This window comes from Meles meles, chromosome 14, assembly GCF_922984935.1.
Source record: "Meles meles chromosome 14, mMelMel3.1 paternal haplotype, whole genome shotgun sequence".
In the NCBI taxonomy this organism is placed as follows: Eukaryota; Metazoa; Chordata; class Mammalia; order Carnivora; family Mustelidae; genus Meles; species Meles meles.
The window spans coordinates 14,625,981-14,650,685 of record NC_060079.1 but is presented as its reverse complement, the minus strand read 5'-3'; the positions used below and the strand labels follow the sequence as shown (position 1 = coordinate 14,650,685).

General features: G+C 39.1%; 1 protein-coding gene across 6 annotated transcripts in view; it reads right to left on the bottom strand.

Moving 5' to 3' along the window:
• Positions 1-18,595, bottom strand: part of PDS5B (PDS5 cohesin associated factor B) — a 199,128-nt gene extending 180,533 nt beyond the window's left edge. For all 6 annotated transcript variants that reach the window (XM_045978167.1, XM_045978169.1, XM_045978172.1 and 3 more), the window contains exon 1: positions 18,486-18,595. The gene's annotated coding sequence lies outside the window, so the exon portion shown is untranslated. The remainder of the gene's footprint in view (positions 1-18,485) is intronic.
• Positions 18,596-24,705: the final 6,110 nt, after the last annotated feature.

Below are 24,705 nucleotides of genomic sequence, written 5' to 3'. Positions count from 1 at the left end.
GAGCCTGCTTCCTCCTCTCTCTCTGTGATCTCTGTCTGTCAAATAAATAAATTTTAAAAATCTTAAAAAAAATAACAAAATTAAAGAAACACATTGATAATGATACAATAATAACAGGGGACTTTAAAACCCCTCTCACTGCAACGGACAAGTCATCTAAGCAAAAGATCAACAAGGAAATAAGGGCTTTAAATGACACACTGGACCAGATGGACTTCATAGATATAGTCAAACATTCCATCCCAAAGCAACAGAATACACATTCTTCTCGAGTGCACAAAGAACATTCTCCAGAAGAGATCACACACTGGCTCACAAATCAGGTCTCAACTGATATCAAAAGACTGGGATCATTTCCTGCATATTTTTGGATGACAATGCTTTGAAACTGGAACTCAATCACAAGAGGAAATTTGGAAAGAACTCAAATGCATGGAGGCCAAGAGCATCCTACTAAAGAATGAATGGGTCAACCAGGAAATTAACGAAGAATTTTTATAAATTCATGGATACAAAATGAAAATGAAAACACAACTGCTCAGAATCTTTGGGATGCAGCAAAGGCAGTCCTGAGAGAGAAGTACATAGCAATACAAGCCTTTCTCAAGAAACAAGAAAGGAATCAAATACACAACCTAACCTTATGCCTAAAGGAGCTAGATAAACAGCAAATAAATCCTAAACCCAGCCAAAGAAGACAAATAATAAAAATTACAGCAGAAATCAATGAAATAGAAACCAAAAGAATAGTAGAACAGATTAACTAAATGGAGCAGGTTCTTTAAAAGAATCAATAAGATTGATAAACCCCTGGCCAGACTTACCAAAAAGAAAAGAGAAAAGACCCAAATTAATAAAACCATGAAAGAGGAGAGATCACAACCACCACCAAAGAAATACAAACAATTATAAGAACATATTATGAACAACTAAATGCCAACATATTAGACAATCTGGAAGAAATGGATGCATTTCTAGAGACATAAACTGCCAAAATTGAAACAGGAAGAAATAGAAAACCTAAACAGACCCACAACCAGCAAGGAAATTGAAACAGTCATCAAAAAATCTCCCAACAGGGTGCCTGGGTGGCTCAGTCAGTTAAGCATCTTCTTTTGGCTCAGGTCATGATCCCAGAGTCCTGGGATTAAGTCCCACATTGGGCTCCCTGCTCAGCGGAGAGCCTGCTTCTCCCTCTGCCCTTGACCCTGCTCATGCTCACTCTTGCTCTCTCAAATAAATAAAATAAAATCTTTAAAAAAAAAAAAATCTCCCAACGAACAAGAGCCCAGGACATGATGGCTTCCCAGGGGAGTTCCACCAAACATTTAAAGAATAATTAATACAGATTCTTCTGAAGCTGTTTCAAAAAATAGAAATGGAAGGAAAATTTCCAAACTCTATGAGGCCAACATAATCTTGATCCCAAAACCAAAGACCACACCAAAAAGGAGAATTACAGACCAAAAATCCCTGAACATAGGTGCAAAAGTTCTCACCAAAACACTAGCTAATAGGATCCTCAACAGTACATTAAATAGGTTATTCACCATGACCAACTGGGATTTATTCCTGGGCTGACAGGGTGGTTCATCATCCGCAAATCAATCAATGTAATAAACTACATTAGTAAGAGAAAACAAAAGAAGCAAATGATCCTCTCAATAGGTACAGAAAAAACATTTGACAAAGTACACATCCTTTCTTGATTAAAACTCTTTGCAGTGTAGGGATGGAAGGCACATACCTCAATATCATAAAAGCCATCTATGAAAAGCTCACAGTGAATATCATTCTCAATGGCGAAAAACTGAGAGCTTTCCCTCTAAGGTCAGGAACATCACAAGGACGTCTACTATCAACACTGCTATTCAACACAGTACTAGAAGTCCTAGCCTCAGCAATCAGACAACCAAAAGAAAAGGCATCCAAATCAGCACAGAAGTCAAACTCTCACTCTTTGCAGAAGACCCCACCCTTAATGTGCTGGAACTCATAGAGGAACTCAGCAATGTGGCAGGATATAAAATCAATGCACAGAAATCAGCTGCATTTCTATATATTAACAATGAGACAGAAAAAAGAGAAACTAAGGAGTCAATCCCCTTTACAACTGCACCCAAAACAGATACCTAGGAATAAATCGAACCAAAGAGGCAAAGGATCTATACTCACAAAACTATAAAACACTCATGAAAAGAAATTGAGGAATACACAAAGAAGTGGAAAAACATTCCAGGCTGATGGATTGGAAGAACAAATACTGTGAAAATATCTATGCTACCTAGACCAATCTACACATTCAACACAATTCCTAACAAAGTACCATCATCAACTTTTCTCACAGAAATGCAACAAATAATCCTAAAATTTGTATGGAACCAGAAAAGACCCGGAATAGCCAAAATAATATTGAAAAAGGAAACCAAAGCTGGTGGCATCACAATTCCTGACTTCAAACTTTATTACAAAGCTGTAATTGTCAAGACAGTATGGTACTGGCACAAAAACAGACACACAGATCAATGGAAGAGAACAGAGAATCCAGAAATGAACCTTCAACTCTATGGTCAACTAATCTTCGAAAACGCAGGAAAGAATGTCCAATAGAAAGAAGACAGTCTCTTCAACAAATGGTGTTGGGAAAATTGGACAGCCACAATGCAGAAGAATGAAAGTGGACCATTCCCTTATACCATACATAAAAACAGAATGAAAATGGATGAAAGACCTATATGTGAGACAGGAATCCATCAAAATCCTAGAGGAGAACACTGGCAGCAGAGGCAAAAATGAACTACTGGGACTTCATCAAGACAAAAAACTTTTGCATAGCAAAGGAAACAGTCAACAAAACCAAAAGACAACTGACAGAAAGGACAGGATATTTGCAAATGACACATCAGCTAAAGGGCTAGTATCCAGAATCTATAAAGAATTTATCAAACTCAACATCCAAAGAATAAATAATCCAATCAAGAAATGGGAAAGAAGACATGAACAGACATTTCTCCAAAAATCACATCCAAATGGCCAATAGACACGTGAAAAAACGCTCAACGTCACTCAGCATGAGGGAAATACAAATCAAAACCTCAATGCAATACCACCTCACAGCAATCAGAATAGCTAAAATTAACAAGTCAGGAAACGACAGATGTTGGTCAGGATGGAGAGAACGGGGAACCCTCCTACACTCTTGGTGGGAATGCAAGCTGGTGCAATGACTCTGGAAAAGAGCAGGGAAATTCCTCAAAAAGTTGAAAATAGAGCTACCCTATGACCCAGCAATTGCACTACTGGGTATTTACCGCAAAGATACAAATATAGTAATCTGAAGGGGCACCTGCACCTCAATGTTTATAGCAGCAATGCCGACAATAGCCAAATTATGGAAAGAGCGCAGATGTGTGATATATGTATCACATATGTGATGATGTGATATATATATCTACAATGGAATACTACTCAGCCATCAAAAAATGAAATCTTGCCATTTGCAATGGTGTGGACAAAACTAGAGAATATGCTAAGTGAAATATGCTAAGTGAAATAAGTCAAGCAGAGAAAGACAAGAATCATATGATCTCATTGATATGAGGAAATTTAAGAAATATAACAGATGATCATAGGGGAAGAGAGAAAAAAATAAAACAAGATGAAACCAGAGAGGAAGACAAACCATAAAAAACTCTTAATCATAGGAAACAAAGGTTTCCTATGGGTTGCTGGAGGGGGATGCGGTGGAGAGATGACGTAACTTGATGATGGACATTAAGGAGGGCATGTGATGTAATGAGCAGTGGGTATTATATAAGACTGATGAATCACAGACCTGTACCTCTGAAACCAATAATAACATTATACATTAATTTAAAAAAGTAATAAGTAAAAAATAAAAATAAAGTAAGCCAACTTTACACATAAAAAAATATATAAAGGCTTAAACAAATAAATGAACAAATTGAGAAAAATAAACAATTCTAGTCTTCCATGCAGAAGAATTCCCAAAAGTTTATGTAAGCATTTCCCCCTCAAGGCATTGGAATGTTAAGTCTCCACCCCTTAAATGTGGATTGCATATAGTAACTTTCTTCCAAAAAGTATAGTATGGAAAGGGGGAGGGTAATAAAGAGTAACTTTTCAGTGGAAATACATGAAAAACACTACCTCAGCCAAGTGAGAATTCATGTTCATAGCATGTACCACTGATATAAGAATATTATTATGCCTCTGTGGCCTTCCTCTCCTGAATCCATAATCACAGTCTGTGAAAAAACATCAAACAAACCCAACTGAGGTATTCTATAAAATACTTGACCAGTACTCCGTGAAACTGCTGAGGCTATTAAATAAGGAATATATGAGACACTGTCACAGTCAAGAAGAACCTGAGGAGATATGATGCCTTACTATAATATGGTATCTTGGAAAGGGTCCTGGGACAGAAAGAGACATTAGGTAAACACTACAGACATCTGAATAAGTGATGGTTTTTAATTAATAATAATGTTTCAATATTAATAACAAATGAACACACTAATGAAGATATTAACAATAACGAAAGTTAAGTGTGGTGCATAGTCTCTACTATTCACAGTTTTTCTGGAATTTAAATGTATCCTAAAATAAAAATTCATTGAAGAAAAAAAATCAAAGAATGAGATCTTGCCATATGTAACAACATGGATGCCAAGTAAAGTAAGTCAGAGAAAGACAATTCCAAATGGTTTCACTTATATGTGGAATCTAAAAAAACAAAGTAAACAAATCAGTAAACAAAAAGAAACAGACTCGGGGCGCCTGGGTGGCTCAGCGGGTTAAAGCCTCTGCCTTCAGCTCGGGTCATGATCCCAGGGTCCTGGGATCGAGCCCCGCATCGGGCTCTCTGCTTGGCTGGGAGCCTGCTTCCTCCTCTCTCTCTCTGCCTGCCTCTCTGCCTACTTGTAATCTCTATCTGTCAAATAAATAAATCTTAAAAAAAAAAAAGAAACAGACTCATAAATACAGAGAACTGATAGATGCCAGAAGGGTGGGGGTTGGGGGGATAGAGCAAAATGGGTGAAGGAGACTGAAAGATACAGGATTTCAGTTATGGAATAAAAAAGTCACAGAGATAAAAATCACAGGATAGGGAATATAGTTTTTCATATGGTGACAGGTAACTATATTTGCAGTAAGAACAGCATAACATGAACTTGTCAAATAACTACGTTGTACACTTCAAACTAATGTAACATCGTGCATCAATTACAATAAAAAATAAAGGGAAACTTTCAAAAAAATGAAAAAAAAAGCCCATCAAAGGTATGCTGTATATAAGAGATGCACTTTGAAAACAAAAACAAGTCAGTTTAAAAGTATAACAATGAAAAATTATACAACACAAATGTAAACAGTAAACATAACAGAAGTGTCATGGTTACATCAATATCAGAAAAAAATTAACTTCAGTAAAGAAGAATTATCAAAGGCAAGATCAACTCATCCAGAAGGCATACCAACACTAAATGAGAATGCTCCTAATACCAGAGAGCTTGAGGCAAAAACTGCATTAAGGAAATACATGAAGCAAAAGCTAATTACGTTTACAGGAAAATGAACAAATCTATAATTATAGCTGAAAGTTACAATACCCATCTCTCGACAACTGAAATGGATAAAAAATCATACAGATCAGAGTTCCGCAAACTATAAGGCAGATCCAGGGCACTCTGCCTGCCTTTATAAATTATTAGAACACCACCAGGGCCATTCACTTAAATATTGCCATGATTGCTTCTGCATCACAATGAGAGAATAGCTACAACAAAGGCTATAACCTGTAAAACCTAAAATATTTTCTATATAGCCCTAAAGAAAAAGTTTTCTGATCCTGATATAGATGATTTGAACAACACTATTAAGAAACTTCACTCAACTGTACCACAGACCATATTCTGCACCATGAAATAAGTCTCAAATTTCAAGACAAATCTTACAGTGTAAGTTCTCTGACCACAACAAAACTGTATTAGCAGTTTTGAAGCTATCTATGAAAACTCAAAACATCTGGAAATTAAGCAACACACTTCTAAATAATCAATGAGTCAAAGAAATCACAAAAAATAGAAATTTTTAATAATGAAAATATAACATATAAATACCTGATATGTACTTAAGTAATGCTTAAAGAAAAAATTATAGATTTAAGTCCTTATATTTAAAACAAAGTCTTAAATTTAAATATCAAAATTCCCACATTAAGAAGTAGGGGGAAAAAAACTAAACCAAATGAAAAAAGAGTAAAGGAATTATCAAGATAAAACCAGAAACCAATTAATACAGATTGCTGAAACCAAAAACTGTGAAAATAAAAGACCTAAGACCTAGAAAGAATGACCCAGAAAAGAAGTAAAATACAAACTACCAACATCAGGAATAGAAGAGCAATCACTACAGATCCTATGGGCATTAAAAGGATCAAAAGGATCACAATGGAAATTTATCAATTTTATGCCAAGAGATTTAATGACTTAAAACAACTGCTTGAAAAATACAAAATAAAACAAAAAAAAAACTGTATAACCACAGATTTACTAAAGAAACAAAATCCATTATCAAAATTCTTCTACACAAATATATAAAAAAAACCTTCCATGCTTAGATGGTTAACATTAAAGAAATACAAATCTTATATAAACTACTTCTGAATACAGAAGAGAAAAATCCTTCCTTACCAGTTTTAAAAGGCTAACAACAATCATCTTCCAGAAAGCATTATAAACCATATTTCTCATGAACACAGACACTAAAATCGCTAAAAAAAAAACAAATCCAGAAACAGATCCATGGACTATACATCATGATCATATGAGGTTATCCTAGGATTGCCAGACTGGTTTCACTTTCAAAAATCAAGAAGTATGTTTCACCAAAGAAACAGAATAAAGAATAAAAGTCATACAATCATCTCAATAAATACAAAAAAGTGGTGGGTGGGGCGAAGGTCTGACAAAATTCAATCACCTTTCATAGTTTAAAAATAAAAATCTCAATAAAAAAGGGAATATCATCCATCTGATTTCTTTTAATCTACAAAAAACCCACTGCTAACATCCTATTTTATGGTAAAAAACAATGTTTTCCCCTTAAGATCAGGAACAAGATAAGAATGTCCATTTTCACTCTTTAACATTAGACTGAAGACGTGAGATGATACAGTAAGGTAAAACAAAGAAAAAGCTTGTAAGATGAGCAAAGGAAGGAATAAAACTATCTTACTCACAAATGATATGATTGTCTTTGTAAAGAAAATCCTAAAAAATCTACAAAAAGACTACTGAACTAAATGAATTTAAATTAGCTAAACAAATTTAAAGTAAATATTGCTGCATTTCTATATATGGGAAAAAACTGAAAAGAGCTTTCATAAAATTTCATTTAATAGCATTAAAAATCTTTAAGAATTTAACATGCAAGATTTCTACAAAGAACACTAAAATATTATTTATTATACATATATAAACACTAACATGTAATTGATATTTTAACATATTATTATGTAAAAATCCATTTTAGTGGGTTCAGGTAAAAATCTCCCATATGCACACACACATATATATATGCACATATGTAAGTACATATATTTATAATGCATGTTAAAGATGACCTATATAAGAGGTGAGATATATAACTGTATTAGTAATTGCTCTGTAAAAAACTACCCCAAGGGGCGTCTGGGTGGCTCAGTCAGTTAAGCATCTGCCTTCTGCTAAGGTCATGATTCCAGGGTCCTGGGATTGAGCCCCACATCGGGCTCCCTGCTCAGTAGGGAACCTGCTTCTCTCTTTCCCACTTCCCCTGCTTGTGCTTGCTCTTGCTCTCTCTCTGTCAAATAAATAAATCCTTAAAAAAAAAAAAAAACCTACCCCAAAACTTAACAGTTGAAAACAACATTTATTATCTCAGTTTCTAAGGGTCAGGAATCCAGGAGCAGGTTAGCTGTAGGTTTGGTTCAAAGGTCTCTCATAAGGTTGCAGTCAACTAATAGGTAATGTTCAACTGAAGGCTAGAGGATCTGCTTCTAAGCTTACTCAAGGCTACTGGCAGAAGGCCTCAGTTCTCTTCATGGAGATGTTAGGAGACAATACTCCATGGGACTCTTGCATTTCTGCACATCTTGCAACTGAAGATCAACTGCCCTTTGTTCTAGACTATCATCTTTCAAAGATGTCTATAAAGTGAACAGACCTGGAAGATAAAGTCTCCTCCACAGCAAAGAGCATGTATGCTTATTGCACATTAAAAAGTATCCAGGTTCCCTATGTTCAGAGTTCCTCTCCTGAAACACAACCTGCTGCATAAGCAGGTATCATCTGGCCCTCTTCATGTTACCAGGTATGAAATGGAGCTCAAGGAACTAGCACAAAAACGCTGATACCCTAGCTACTACTGTAGCGCTAGTGACAGTAAACAGTCTTTCAACTCTGACCAAGGGGCCTCATGTCCTCTTCTATCAGCATCCATGAAACTGAAGTAAGCTCACTTAGCTTACAAGTAAGCTTGTAAGTTTGTTAGCTTACAAGTAAGGTAAAATCTCAGACCCTTTACAATCTTGACAATGGGTCTCTTCTACAGTATGGTATCTGGTTTCTTCTACAATGAGTGATGAGAGAGAAAGAAAGAAAGAGACCATAACAAGCCATTGTGTCTTTTTTAACCTAATTTTATAAGTGATATGCCATCACTTTTACCATATTCTATTGGTCACAAAGATCAATCCTAATAAAATGCACAATGTAGCTATGAAAAGGTGCAAATACCAGGACACGGGAACCATGTTAGAGTCTACCACACTGAGTATTGCTAGATCATTTTTCCCAATATGTCTCTACAGAGCAAATAATCACAAACAAAATCCCAAAAGGCTTAATAAAAACTGACAAACTGATGTTAAAATTTATATGGAAACACAAACAATGACCAAACAATGTTGGAAGATTCACACTATTTGACTCCAAAACTTATGGCAACAGAGGCAGTATGACACTGGCATAGAAGAAACAGATAGATAAATGAAACATAACTGTGTCCAGAAATAGATCTATACAAGTAAATTCAACCAAAAGATTCTGAACAAAAACAGAAAGGCTATCCTCTGCAAGAAAGGAAAGGGTTTTTTTCAAACAATGATGTTGGAATTGGATGTATTATGTACTTTTAAAAATGAACCTCAACCCCCTATTTCATATTCTACATAATAATTCAAGATGGATCACAGCCCCATCTGTAAAAGTTAAGACTATGAAACTTCTAAAAGAAAGCACAGGAACTTATTTTCATGACTTTTGGATTGGCAAAGGCTTCTTACAACTCAAAAAGCATAATCTATTAAAGAAAAAAATTGATCAGATTTCATCAAAATACACGATTAAGGAAAACACAAACTGCAAACTGAGAGAAAACACTCAATACACTAGTCTGATAAAGAACTTGTATCCAAACTATATTAAGAAACCTTACAAATCAATAATAAAAAGGTAAACAACTGTTTAATGTGCAGAAGACTTGAAGAGGCATTTACAAAAGAAAATACATGATCAATAACTACATGAAAAATTGCTCAACATCATCAGCCACCAAGGAGATCCAAAATAAAACCACAGTGAGAAACCATTTCATACCAATTAAAATGGCCAAAATTTAAAAGACTGATTATCCAAATGCAGACAAGAACGTACAGTAACTAAAATTCTCATATATTCATCGTGGGAGTATAATGGAAAATTACTTTGAAAAACTCACAATTCCCTTCCTAGATATTTACTCAAGAGAAATGAAAACAGCTGTTTGCAAGAAGATCCATATAGGTCTTATTCTTAACAACTCAAATGTCATCAACATTAGAAAAGATAAACTTGGCGGGGGTGCACCTAGGTGGCTCAGTCAGTTAACTGTCTGCCTTCAGTTTGGGTCCTGATCTCAGGGTCCCAGGATTGAGCCCCACATCAGGTTCTCTGCTCATGAGGAAGTCTGCTTCTTCCTCTCACTCTCCCTGTGTTGTTTCTCTCTCTCTCAAATAAATTTTAAAAAATAAATAAACTTTGGTATACTCATCCAATGAAATTCAACTCAGCAATAAAAACTAGTATATTCAACTTCATGAATAAATCTGGATATATACGTTAACCAAAGAAGCTAGATGCAAAAAAGTTGGAAATCAGAGTGCTTGCAGGAGAGGGAACTGAACTGAAAAGGCAACCAAGGAACCTTCAGAGATGACGAAAATGCTATTATCTTTTGGGTATTGGTTACATGGATATAACTGTCACAACTCATCAAAGTAAGCAACTAATATCTGTACATTTTATTATATTTAATTAACATCTTGATATAAATAAATCCAATACAAATTTTAAAAACGAATTTGTGAACTCGTTGTATTAATTTTCCTTTTTTCCCTTAGTCTTGGGTTGTCCAGATGTATATTTAGTGCATGTGTATATGCATATATACACACACATATTTATGTATATTCAGTAAATATTTATCTACTATGTGCTAAACACTATGCTAGGCTCCAAAAAACTAAAAGTTCATGCCCTCGAAGGTTAACCACCTAAGGCAAGAAACACACACTGAAATAAAACATATTAACATGTGGGTTTCCATTATAGAGATATACAGAGGATCTTGTGAAAAGGAGGAAAAAGCACCACATAATCACCCAAAAGAAGAGTCAGATATCAGAAAATCCTTTCTATTAGGTGGGGGATGAAAAGCAGGAGTTTGGATATATGGACAAGCAGGAATGGACCATTAAAGCAGAGAAATACTGCATAAAAAGACACAGAGACAAAGGGTCTAATACAATAGGAAGGTCTGAACAGTTCAGTGTTTGGGGGTGTTTAGAAAGCCCAAGAGAAAGTGACAAGACATGCTGGCAAGGTAGGTAGGTACAAAAGCAATGCTAAAGTTTTTAGAATATAGAGACCATGAAGAGCCACTGAATAGTTTTAAGGAAATGGCACATTCAAATTTGTGATTAGAAATATCACTCCATTGGGGCACCTGGGTGGCTCAGTGGGCTGGGCCGCTGCCTTCGGCTCAGGTCATGATCTCAGGGTCCTGGGATCGAGCCCCACATTGGGTTCTCTACTCAGCAGGGAGACTGCATCCCCCTCTCTCTCTGCCTGCCTCTCTACTTGTGATCTCTCTCTCTCTCTCTCTCTGTCAAATAAATAAAACCTTTAAAAGAAAATAATAATAAAAAAAAAAGAAATATCACTCCATTAACAGTATAAGAGATAGCCTATAAGAGAATGAAGGTGGAAGCAGAGAGACCTGTCAGAAGGCAAATGCAGGCAAACAAGAAAGTCATGGTTACTTTTAGTAAACCAACCAATGGCACATGGACTAAAGAGAAATTAAAGAAATAGACAGAAAATTGGGTAAAGATTAAGATCAGACAGTTCACAGGGAAAAAAATAAAATAGCTCTTAACCATATGAAAAGACACTGAGCTTCTTGTAAGCTCTTGTAAGAGAAACATTAATTAAAACTACACTGAGATACCATTTTTCACCTATCATATTGGCAAGAATCCAAAAAGTTTGATCATACACTGTGTTGACAAGAGTATAGGGAAACAAGTATTCTCACATATACATTACTGTTACTACCTCTATGAAACACAACTTAATATCTGTCAAAATTATACCTGCTAGATTCTTTGACCCAGCAATTCCACTTCTAGGAATTTATTCTACAGATACACCTGCATATGTACAAAAATGATGTATGTACAATGTTGCTCAGTGCAGAATTTTTCTAACAGTAAAAACTGGAAACAATCTAGCTTTATATTATAAAGCTCACCAATTGGCTTTATAAGAAAATACTTTATTCTGCCTTCTTTTAAATTACTGTATAAGTTATATATATTTAAAGTATATAACCTAATATTTTGATACCATACATATGCACTGTGAAAACATTGCTACATTCAAATTAATTAACATCACCTCTACATAGTTATCTCTGGGGTGGTGGGCAGGGGGAGGTGGGGGGAAGGGGAGGGAATCCTGGTGACCAGCAAGAGCCCTTTAAACCAATCAACTCCTAAGGAAAAATTTTTTAAAATTTTAAAAAAATAAAATAAAATAAAGCTGCAGGTAAGGGTAGTATCTAGGGATTAAATAGAAACAGAACCCATGTAGTCTTGTCAACATCCCCAGATTTATATAGAGTTCAGCCTCTGACATTCTAGTAGAATATCAACTATAGAGAAGTATTATAAAAGATCAGAAAATAGATGTAAAGGATGTTTACATCTTCTCCCTTTGACTGGTTTGAAGCAAAATCAGTTTCTCTTATAATTAAAACTAAGTGTCCCTCATCTCTGGAGGAACTATTGAAATAATAAGGTCAAGGCTGCCACCCCAGCCAGGGAAGAGGAGCAAACCAAATGACAGTATAAATAAAAATGCAATGACAGTTGAGAGTGAGAAGGGGGAGTAGTGAGACAAGCAGACAGTAGAAGACAGAGCTGACCCTATACAAAATTTATTTGCCCTGACTCTCAAATCTCCCTTCCTGCCTTTATATATCTTGTTAACACCAAGTTAAGGGCTATCAATACCTTCAGTTTTGCCCTTGGTAGTTCAAAGTCTAGCACTGTGGTCTCTCCATTCAGAGCAATGTATCCCTCCAGGTGCCACAGTCTCTAAAATATCATTCCTCTTTAAAAGTTGCACCTCTCTCAGTTCATTTCAGATGGAGGGAGGGGGAGAAGGAGTCAAGTAAATTAAGGTACTTAATCTAAAGTATGTGCTACATACAAGGAACCTCTGCCCAATAATCATACCAAAAAAAAAAAAAAAAAAAAGTTTTCCCTTACTAATAATGAAAGATATCAAACCCAAAACAAGATAAAATTTTCACTTATCAAATTGGCAAAAGCATAAAGTTTAATAAAGTCCAATGTTGGTGAACATGTAACAAGCATACTCATATACCACTGGTTGGTATAAATTGTTACAACCTAGGGACGCCTGGGTGGCTCAGTTGGTTGAGCAGCTGCCTTCTGCTCAGGTAACGATCCCAGCCTCCTGGGATCGAGTCCCACATCGGGCTCCTTGCTCCGCAGGGAGCCTGCTTCTTCCTCTGGCCTGCCACTCGGTCTGCCTGTGCTCGCTCGCTCTCTTTCCCTCTCTCTCTCTGACAAATAAATAAATAAATAATCTATAAAAATAAATAAATAAATAAATTGTTACAACCTAAATACCACTCAAAAAGAAGTCAAAACAAAAAAATATTAATTATATATCCATATAATAAAATATTCTAATCATTTTTAATTATCTTGATCTATATGTGCCAATAGGAAAACAGCTCTGTAACATTAAGCAAAAGGTAAACTGCAGTTAAATAAGGTAAACAGTATAATATAATACTATTTGTATAAACTTTTTAAAAAGTAAACTTTCTGGAAACTGTTAAAAGTGAATTAGCTTTTGAGAGAACAGGAAAAATAGCTTTTATTTTTACTTCTCTGTACCATCAAAGGGTTTTTTGTTGTTGTTGTTGTTGTTTTTTAAGATGTTATTTATTTATTTGACAGACAGAGATCACAAGCAGGCAGATAGAGAGGTGGAAGCAGGCTCCCTGCCGAGCAGAGAGTCCGATGCAGGGCTGGATCCCAGGACCCTGGGATCATGACCTGAACCGAAGGCGGAGGCTTTAACCCACTGAGCCACCCAGGCGCCCCTCAAAAGATTTTTTTTTTTTTTATCATATACATGTACAACTTTTAACTTAAGACATACAAAGTCCTCTAATCCCCACAACCTTAACTGCTACTCTCATCATCAACTGTCCACACACTCTCCCTACTCCATCTCAATATCTAAAGGCTGACTAAAATTGCCTGATGGGAATTTTAGCTAGTAAAGGATATATTTTGGAAATATACTTTGGATCTCTATCTGGGGTTTTTCTTTAAAATCTCTTCACTCTAAAAATCACCTCTGAGATGAAAAATGAGAAAAAGAATCCCTACACTGCTCAAGGAAACTTTAACTCTCATTTCCTGTCGGGGCCCTAACCATCCTCTCCTAGAGAGAGACAATCCTTTTTTTTTTTTTTTTTTTTTAAATATTTTATTTATTTGACAGAAATCACAACTAGGCAGAGAGGCAGGCAGAGAGAGAGGAGGAAGCAGGCTCCCCCCGGAACAGAGAGCCTGATGCAGGGCTCGATCCCAGGACTCTGGGATCATGACCTGAGCCAAAGGCAGAGGCTTTAACCCACTGACCCACCCAGGCGCCCCGAGAGAGACAATCCTTATGGTTATAATATCCTCTCCTTCTCCTATCAGTTTTGTATCTGGTCTAGGCCAATTTTGCTCTCCCACATAAACAGCAATCTCTATTATTCCCAAAGAGGACAAAGGCTTGCCCCATGCAGAATCACTTAACAGGAAGAATCTTACTGCCTGGTTTTCTCAGCTCTCACCACCTTGGTGCAGGTGACCAACCACTACTCTAAACTTCTACTCGGCAAGATCTTAGTCCTTTTTATTGCATCATCTCTGGTACTCTATGTATATGCAAACGTAATATTTGTTCATTTTACCTAAATCATCTTAGAGCATTCTCTGTAGAAGGGAGAGGCAGGTTAGAGGAGTACTTCCAGGTCATGCCCTCTAAAGATACTTCCTGCTTTAATCAGTCTTCCTCCACTTCCCTTAGCCACTTATAAGTTTTATAACTAAGCCAAGTACTTCTAATTACCGCTTCTTATTAATTTCTAATCATTAGAACACAATAACTTATGGATTTTTTAAATATCTTAGATTAATGACTTTACGACTTACTTTAAACAATTAAATATTGCTCATCCAAGTTTAACCTTCATAATTTTCTCACTGTGCATGATCACCCCTGCCAACTAAAACAATTACAGCCTCAAAGCAGCAAACTTACCCTATTTTTGAACTAATTAGTGAGAAAAGGCTAAAAACCTTTTCCACATATTGGGGAAAATGGTTCTAAGCAGGTTGATAGCATTATAATGTGACAAAGAGCTGACTTCTACACATGGAGGAGTCAGAACTGTGAACCATTTGGCAGCTTCTTAAATACGCTTAAAAAGTACATTCTCAGAGAAATTACTGGGCTTATTTTTAAACTAACTATTTTTGGAATTTTTAACATTTCTAAACAGGAATACTCAAACTAAACACTATTTTCTCCAAATATCTATTTGAATTGGAAGTGACAAACGACTTGTACAGCAAATGGAGTTTAAAAGTGAAAAAAAAAACAAAACCCCACACTCATACACATACATACATCTTATAACAAAGTAAAGTTTAATACTAACCTTAAAATTACTCTGGCTTACAAGTTTCAGGAAAAATAAATAAATGCCATGTCGAGTAACAATGCACAATGAAACATCAAGCCCCTCCAGAAGAGAAAGACATGCAAGAGGTTATCTTCTAAGACAACTGAAGTGGACTAAATCCTGGATAAAAATTATTAAAGCCAGACTCAAAACAGATGGTTAACCTTGAAACTTTATTTCTTGACTGACTGAATGAAAAGAAGGGTGAAGGTAATGAAGAATAACATGCTACCTGGCAGTAATTTCAAATATCACTTAAGTCCTGAATTAAACAATACAATGTTGAAGATTTTAAGCTTCCACAAGAAACAGAATTACCCCAATACCACCACAAAAACAGGGCTGTTATTTTGGATAAATAAATTAAATTAAAATCTGAACCTAATTTCTCATGCATATTGTGAGTCGATGACCATCTTTAAGTTTCCTTATAGCTAACACAGACAAAAGAAACAAATTTGTTTTCTTATTTACAGTACTGGTCATCCAAGCCAAATCACAGTTGAGTTCTCCTCATAATTGTAGGCACACATGATCAAAAAAGTAGCAATGAGGAAGCCAAAGGACAATCCTAATTCAAGAGGGAAAAACAAAATAGTCCCCTCCACACTAAGTTTTGGGTATATTCTACCATTTCATTCTTCACAGAGTAAGTCCTAATACAGGGTATCACTTTATTTTAGGCTTAACAAATTATTGATAAAGCCAAGTCCTCAAAATGTTACTCTTTGGATCTAGTAAAGATGCAGAACAATTTTTGAATAAATTTAAAAATAAAGCAACTTTTATCCAACAGCCAACTTAGACTACCCGTCAAATAAGCTTAGTAACATTGCATGACATCTCATAACAACAAGCATCACTATCATCACCTTATCTCCCGTTAATTCCCAGAAAAGTGAGGGAAAAGACAGACGTAACTAGAGAGGAATAAAATCAACGGTAAGGAAACAAAAGCTGCGGTAAAAACAAAGCTAATACAAGGAGAATCAATCTCAAAAAAGGAGAAAATAAGAAGGGACACAAAAGTTCTTTTCAAAAAAAGCGGGGGGAGGTGCCAATTCAAACATTACTTGCTCATTTAAAATATTCACACCATGAAGTAACACCCACCCGGAAAAATAATTTTTTAAACCGTTTAAAAAAAAAAAAGCACTACTTCAGGTACTTCAATAATCAAAGAATGTCTAAAGTGCACTTTTTCTATACGTATTTGTAAATTTATTTCCAGAGAGTAATGTTCTGATTGAAGATGTGTTTTCTATAGTTAAGTTTTTGAGAATAAATCTATCTTAACATAAGATGCCCCAAGCTGAAACTTTCACCTACATACTCACCACTATAAATTTTAATTTAATTAGGTTTTCTGCTATCGCCAGGTGATACAAGATTAATTGTTCCACAAACTGACCTGCATTCACAATAGGAATGCTCATCTTACTGTCCCTAAAAATGCTAACATCTTTGACAAATGTACTGCATAGATAAGAAGTGTCCTTTTTAGCCTTTATTTTGCTTAATATCACACTTTTCTATTTTTTTAACTCTTTTACGTAAGTAGTACGTGAGTTAATACAATGTTCTATCTTCAACTTTACGTGTGTAAGTTGAGAACAATGATTGTATATCCATTCAAGTTTTAAATAATTGTAATTTACTTACAGCTCACCTCATATATAATCACACTTTTATTAGGAAGACAGAAGACTACCAACTCACTCAAGACCCTGACCAGCCTTCGAAATTAAAGGCTATCTCCGAAGTTTCCGAAACTATTTAACAAGAGTAGGGTCGTTCAGGACAGCCCTACCCATCCATCATTTCATTTAAAAAAAAAAAAAAAGCGTTCATAGTATATTCTTTAAAGCAAAATAAAGGGTTCTCTTTTATTGGGCTAGTGAGAATTCTTAAAACGTTAAAACGAGTTGCGAGAGTAGGGAACTGCTGTTCCGAGCCCTTCCCTGAGTTTACACGGTCCTCGGGATGGTAGGCAGTAACTTAATCAAGTCAGAAGGCGAGGCGCTGCATTTCAGGGTTCAGATTCATTCCCTCAAAATAACTGTACCTCTGCTTGGCGTAGATTGAACGTGTGCACCAAAAGAACAGCAGCAGCAGCAGCAGCAGCAGCAGCAGCAGCAACGTGCAAGATTTTCCTTCTGACCAAAAACTTTTCAAGTGTCACTAATCTGAGTGCAAAAACGTCAACTATCTACAACCGCACACCATTTTCATTGTCATTCCAACTCCGAGGCTTCCTAAAGGAAAGCCAGAGCCCAGCCGTCGGCCGGGAGGAGCCCTTCCAGCCAGTGCGGAGCTCTTCCTCCACCAGGTCCTCCGGTTCCCCCAGCACCAGCTCCGAGGGCGCGTTTAGCGCGCTTTATCTCCGGCGACCGGCAAGTAACAGTGTAAAAATGTCACTCTAGCAGCCCGTTTCCTCGCCCGGAGCAAAGGCTGGGCGGCGCGGGCGAGGCGCGCGGGGACCCGGGGCAGGGGCGAGGGCGCCCGAGGCCCGCACGCAGCACAGGGTGCAGCCCCGACCCGCGCTCCCCACCCCTCGCCCGGAAGGGGGAAAACCCGCCAGCGGGAGGATTCAACAGGAGCACCGCGCCGCCCGCCTGCCGCCCGGGAAACAGCCGCCGGCCGGCCGGGACGCGGGGGGAGGGGCGGCGGCGGCGGGGCGCGGGCGGCCGGGCTGCGGGGCGCGGACCCCCGCCCGCGCGCAAGGTCACCGCCCGCCGCCCGCCGCCGCCGCCGCCGCGGGCGCCCCGGCTGGGGCCAGGGCGGCAAGTTTAATTTCCTGAGGCTGTGACTGAGCCCGCGGCGTGGAGGGAGCGCGCCCGGGCGCGGAGCCCTCCCCACCCCCCACCGCGCAGCCCGGCCCACGCCCCCGGCCCGCGCCCCACTCCTCCCGGCCCGGGCCGCCGCCAGGCAGCCGACGGCTGCAGCCCCCGATGCCGGGAGGCGAGTCTCGGCTGGCAGGCGGGCGGCGCTTGAGCCCCGCCACAGACACAGCCGCGGTGGCGGGCGCTGAAAAATGGAGCACGGCGATCAGAGAAGAGAGACATTTTCTTTCCGTTAACTGAATTGTTTCCTACCTCCGGGTTCCCGACTCGCTACTCCTCTCACTCCGCTGCTCTCCGGGATCCGCCGCCGCCGCCGCATCCAATCGCCTCCTCCCCCCCCTCCCCTTCCGCAGCCAGCCCGGCCGTTCCTCCTCCTCTCCGCTTCAAAATGGCGCCAAGCGCTCTTCGGCGGCTGCTCCAATCGAACCGCCGCGGACAGCACCCGGGGGCAGGCAGTGCGCGGCGTGGGTGCGCAGCGCCCCCTGCCGGCCAGACAGCCCCGGGCGCGCGCCCGCCCGCCCTCTGGGCTCCTCCCGCCCAGCTCCGTCCCCACGCGCGCGCCCAACTCCGCCCCGCCCCATCGCGCGCGCACGCAGCCACACAGGCACGCGGCCGCGGTGGCCGCGGTGTCAGCGAGACTCGCGGCTGTCAATGCTTCTCTCCTCTGCGGCTTCCTTGATTTTTGCTGAAAACCACATAAATTGTTACATATCTCTAATATCTCTAAGTTTGGAGATAGAAGTTGCGTATTTTTTAAGACGCTAAAATTGAGTACTGATGTGCCATGTACGTGAAACTGGTATTCTTTGCACTTTATTGGTAACTCTTCCCTAGTCATCTCAAAATACCATAAAATAGTTTTTTCTACGCTGTGTGTATTACCTCTCTACTTAATCCACAGCTTTCCCATTCTGAGGAACTGTCTAAGCGGCAGATGGGGAGGAGACACAGGGATTCAACCTGTAACAAAGCATTTCACTAATTTGTTATCAGTTTCTCCCTCCTTGTTGGAGGGAGAAATAATCTGAATACCGCGAAGATGCCTTCCAGGAGTTAGGTTTCTAAACCCCTTTACCCTCCAGGTGGGGCCGCTCCTCTTTCCTGCAGCTTTGGAGGAGTGTATTAAGAGTTGATCTGGCGGGGAAGCTGGGTGGCTCAGTGGGTTAAGCCGCTGCCTTCGGCTCAGGTCATGATCTCAGGGTCCTAGGATTGAGTCCCGCATCGGGTTCTCTGCTCAGCAGGGAGCCTGCTTCTCTCTCTCTCTCTCTCTGCCTGCCTCTCTGTCTACTTGTGATCTCTCTCTGTCAAATAAATAAAAAAAAAAAAAATCTTAAAAAAAAAAAAAAGAGTTGATCTGGCTGTAGTGAAAAGAAGGGCCATCTGTACCCCAATGTTTATAGCAGCAATGGCCATGGTGGCCAAACTGTGGAAAGAACCAAGATGCCCTTCAACAGATGAATGGATAAGGAAGATGTGGTCCATATACACGATGGAATATTATGCCTCCATCAGAAAGGATGAATACCCAACTTTTGTAGCAACATGGACGGGACTGGAAGAGATTATGCTGAGTGAAAAAGTCAAGCAGAGAGAGTCAATTATCATATGGTTTCACTTATTTGTGGAGCATAAGAAATAACAAGGAGGACATGGGGAGATGGAGAGGAGAAGGGAGTTGAGGGAAATTGGAAGGGGAGGTGATCCATGAGAGACTATGGACTCTGAAAAACAACCTGAGGGTTTTGAAGGGGCGGGGGGTGGGGGGGGGTGGGGGGTGGGGGGGGTTGGGTGAGCCAGGTGGTGGTAGGTGTTAAGGAGGGCATGTATTGCATGGAGCACTGGGTGTAGTGCAAAAACAATGAATTCTGTTACACTGAAAAGAAATTTAAAAAAAAAAAAAGAGTTGATCTGGCAGTTACTATTAGGACAGAGAGAGGGGGGAAATTAAGGCCTCAAAGAAGCTTAGTTTCTTTAAAAAAAAAAAGTGTTTTATACAACAGCAAGTGGATTTACAGAAATTGGTAATATAAACCTTCATTTACAGCAACACTATTTAGGAAAACTGGAATCAGACATTGGTCTTCAAACAAATAGGTGTTTTTAAAGCCCCAAACACTTTTGTGTTTGGGGCTTTTAAAAATAGCCAAGGGGCGCCTGGGTGGCTCAGTGGGTTAAAGCCTCTGCCTTTGGCTCAGGTCATGAACCCAGGGTTCTGGGATGGAGCCCCGCATCGAGCTCTCTGCTCAGCGGGGAGCCTGCTTCCCTTCCTCCCTCTGCCTGCTTCTCTGCCTACTTGTGATCTCTGTCTGTCAAATAAATAAATAAAATCTTAAAAAAAAAAAATAGCCAAGTGTGGGGACAAGGTGTATGCAGTAAATCTGTATACTTTCCTCTGAATTTTGCTCTGAACTTTAGACTGATCTAATAAAAATAAGGTCCAAAAAAATAACCAAGTTGTAATTCATCAGGAGAAATATAATTGGATGTGGCATCTTTTAAGATGGTTAAGAACATAAACCATTCAAAAATTAGTTGTGACTGCTGCCTACTTGGAGAAAGAGGAATTATGTGGGATGATGTAAAAAAAAAAATGCTGATTTTATACAGACTTGGTTAGGAGAATTATCTTTGATTATAAAGAACCACAAACCCAGTCACCAGCTGTATTAGTTTTTTAGTGCTGGTGTAACAAATTATCACAAAGTCAGTGACTTAAAACAACACAAATACGTTGCCTTACAGTTCTGTAGTTCTGAGGAGTGGCAGGGGTTTAACTGAGCTAAAATCAAGATGTTGGCTCAGCTGTGTTCCTTTCTGGAGGGAAGAATCCATTTTCTTGCCTTTCCGTCTACTAGAGGTTGATTGGATTGCTTAGCTCTTGCCCCATTTCCTCTGTCTTCACAGTCAGCATGGCAGCAACCCTCTGACCCTGTTTTCATTGTTACATTTCTTTCTCTGACTCCCTTCTGCCTCCATTCATTTTTAAGGACCCTTGTGATTATATTGGGCCCACCTGAGTAATACAGGATAACTGCCTAATTTAAGGTCATATGATTAAAGCCTTAATTTGATTTGCAACCTTAATTCCCCTTTGCCATATAAACTAATATATTCACATGTTCCAAGGAAGATGACAGGGAGATCTTTAGGGGCTATTATTCTGCCTACCATGTTACTCATTTTGGGTTATGAGGACATTTTGTGCGGTTTTTTTGGTTTTTTTGTTCTTTGGAGGGTTTTTTTGGTAAGGTATAAAGCTGAGGTTAAGGAAATTAGGAAGTTGAAAGACATCAAGAATGCACATAGTTAAAATGAACAACCCTAAAAACACCTACATTGCCCCAGTACATTTTGAATTCTCCTCTACAATACTCTGCTACACTACTAGATTAGCCTTACTACACTAGAACGTGGTTTTCTGAAATCTCTGGTATTCCCCACCTGAAGCCAGAAATCATATAGTCTTGACTATCCACCCTACCCTATCTGGGGGACACTTGGACCTTGAAGGATGTGGTAGGAAGCATGTCAGCAGATGCATGCTGAAAAATTATCTCTTGAGACTCTAGAATATCAATGAATGCCACATGAAAGAAAATAATTTCCAAGTAAAAAAGAAAATAGAATGCTATATGAATGTACTCCTTTAGAAATATAGTTCTTAGTGTTAGCAACTATACTTATTGAAATATATGAATAGCAAAAATAATGCAAGTCAGAATCACTTTAAAATGCACTGGGAGAGGGTGCCTGGGTGGCTCAGTGGGTGAAGCCTCTGCCTTCGGCTTGGGTCATGATCTCAGGGTCCTGGGTTCCAGGCCCGCATCGGGCTCTCTGCTCAGCTTCTCCCTCTCTCTCTGCCTGCCTCTCTGCCTACTTGTGATCTCTCGCTCTGTCAAATAAATAAATAAGATCTTAAAAAAAAAAAAAAAGGCTTTTAAAAAAATGCCCTGGGAGTATGCTGAGCTATAAGAAACTGTGTGGGTATGTCAAAAGGAAAAAAAAAAAAAAAGCAGAAGAGAATTTCTGAAAGACCTTGTCTGATCAGAATATTATTCTACTTTCACATTTATCATTTCATTCCAAAAACAATAAACTATATATCATAAAACAGCATGCTAGACAGCTGGTAAGTAAATGAGGAGACTGGGCCCTACCTGGATATAAGCTGTTATTTATTCCGTGCAACTTGAAGTACATCCCAAAGGCCAGTCGAGCTGAAAACCTGACCCCTGCCAGCCTACAACGGTGCTAAAATTCCCACCAGACTAATTCCTTGGGTTAAGGCATTGGATCTCCAGAAAACATGTTGAAAACGTGGTTATATTACTTAAAAAAAGGTAACCTGTTAGCCCATTAGTATCTATTAGTAGAGGCCAAGCGAAGTGGAAATTAACTTTGTGATGTTTAGGCATTAGGCAATCAGGTGATGCACTTAACCAATCTTCTCCAAAACTCTCAAGTCAGACCCTTATTCATGATGCAGCCATCATGGAAAAATAGCACAGAGGCTCTTCTCCTCATCTAAATCTCATCTAAAACTCCTCCTCATCTAAAACTCAGCTCCTGGTGCCTAGAATTCCTCCCTCCATGATTAATTCCCTGTACTAAGCTCTGTACCCATTCTGTGACCCTCTTTATTTTTATTTTTTTTTTAAATAAATTCTACCCCCAACCTGGGACTCAAACTCACAACCCTGAGATCGAGAGTCACGTGTTCTACCAAATAAGCCAGCCAGGCATTCCTTAAACATTGTTCTGTTGTGCCCATTCCTTTTATTTATTCTTACTTATTTAATTTCTTAAGAGTAAGCTGTATGCCCAGTGTGGGGCTCGAACTTAAGACCCTGAGATCATGAGTGACATGCTCTACTGAGCCAGCCAGGTGCCCCTTCCGTGACCCTCTTTAAAAATGCAAATATTCCAGGGGCACCTGGGTGGCTCAGTGGGTTAAGCCGCTACCTTCGGCTCAGGTCATGATCTCAGGGTCCTGGGATCGAGCCCCACATTGGGTTCTCTACTCAGCAGGGAGCCTGCATCCTCCTCTCTCTGCCTGCCTCTCTACTTGTGATCTCTCTCTCTCTCTGTCTGTCAAATAAATAAATAAATAAATAATGCAAATATTCCTGGAGGTATGCCAGATTCATTTAGTCTGAGGGCAGTGGTTCTCAACTGGAGTGGAGTGAAAGAAACCCAAATTCAAATGTGAAACTTCTGAAAACCACATGTGCCTCTGAGCCCACCCTTCTACTGCCTTACAATGACAGATCATTTTCTTTTCTATGGAGAGATATAAGAGAGACAAAGCTGAGAAAGGCACTGGGATTTCCAAACAGGGAGAAGAGCTGGAAGGGGAAGGATGCCACAAGGGAAAATTAGGGGAAGGTGACCTTTGCCTACTTGGTAATACCAGTTAGCTAACATAAGCCAAGGCAGTTTCTTTCTGACTGTCTTCTTAAAGCAAAGAAAATGCTTTCTTTTGAACATTGTCTTAGAGGTCAATTGTCTTACAAGTTGTTAAGTACACATTTTTCCTTAGAGAATTCGAGACAATCTTTTTACCCACCTAATAACTAATGGTACACCTGATCTCCTATGCAGACATTATACTAAAATTATTTTTTTCTGAAAAATACTCTGGGTCCTTTGAAGAAATGCGTGTATGTGTGTGTTATCAAATATCCTTTCGGTAAATATACACGCTTGGCAGTGTTGCTTTGGGTTTCCTGGGAGTGGAACAGCATAGGTCACCATTGTGATTGAGGTCTGAGCTGCTGACCGAGTATTTCTGAATGTTTAAGGCAGAACAGCCAAAGTAAAGACCATTCACTCTTTTTTTTTTTTTGCCTTTCAATTTATTTATTTTTACAGCGTAACAGTATTCATTGTTTTTGCACAATACCCAGTGCTCCATGCAAAACGTGCCCTCCCTATTACCCACCACCTGTTCCCCCAACCTCCCACCCCTGACCCTTCAAAACCCTCAGGTTGTTTTTCAGAGTCCATAGTCTCTTATGGTTCGCCTCCCCTTCCAATTTTTTTTTTATAAACATATAATGTATTTTTATCCCCAGGGGTACAGGTCTGTGAATCGCCAGGTTTACACACTTCACAGCACTCACGATAGCACATACCCTCCCCAATGTCCATAACCCCCTCCCACTCTCCCAACCGCACCTCCCCCCAGCAACCCCCAGTTTGTTTTGTGAGATTAAGAGTCATTTATGGTTTGTCTCCCTCCCAATCCCATCTTGTTTCATTTATTCTTCTCCTATCCCCCTAACCCCCCATGTTGCTTCTCCATGTCCTCATATCAGGGAGATCATATGATAGTTGTCTTTCTCCGATTGACTTATTTCCCTAAGCATGATACCCTCTAGTTCCATCCACGTCGTCGCAAATGGCAAGATTTCATTTCTTTTGATGGCTGCATAGTATTCCATTGTGTATATATACCACATCTTCTTTATCC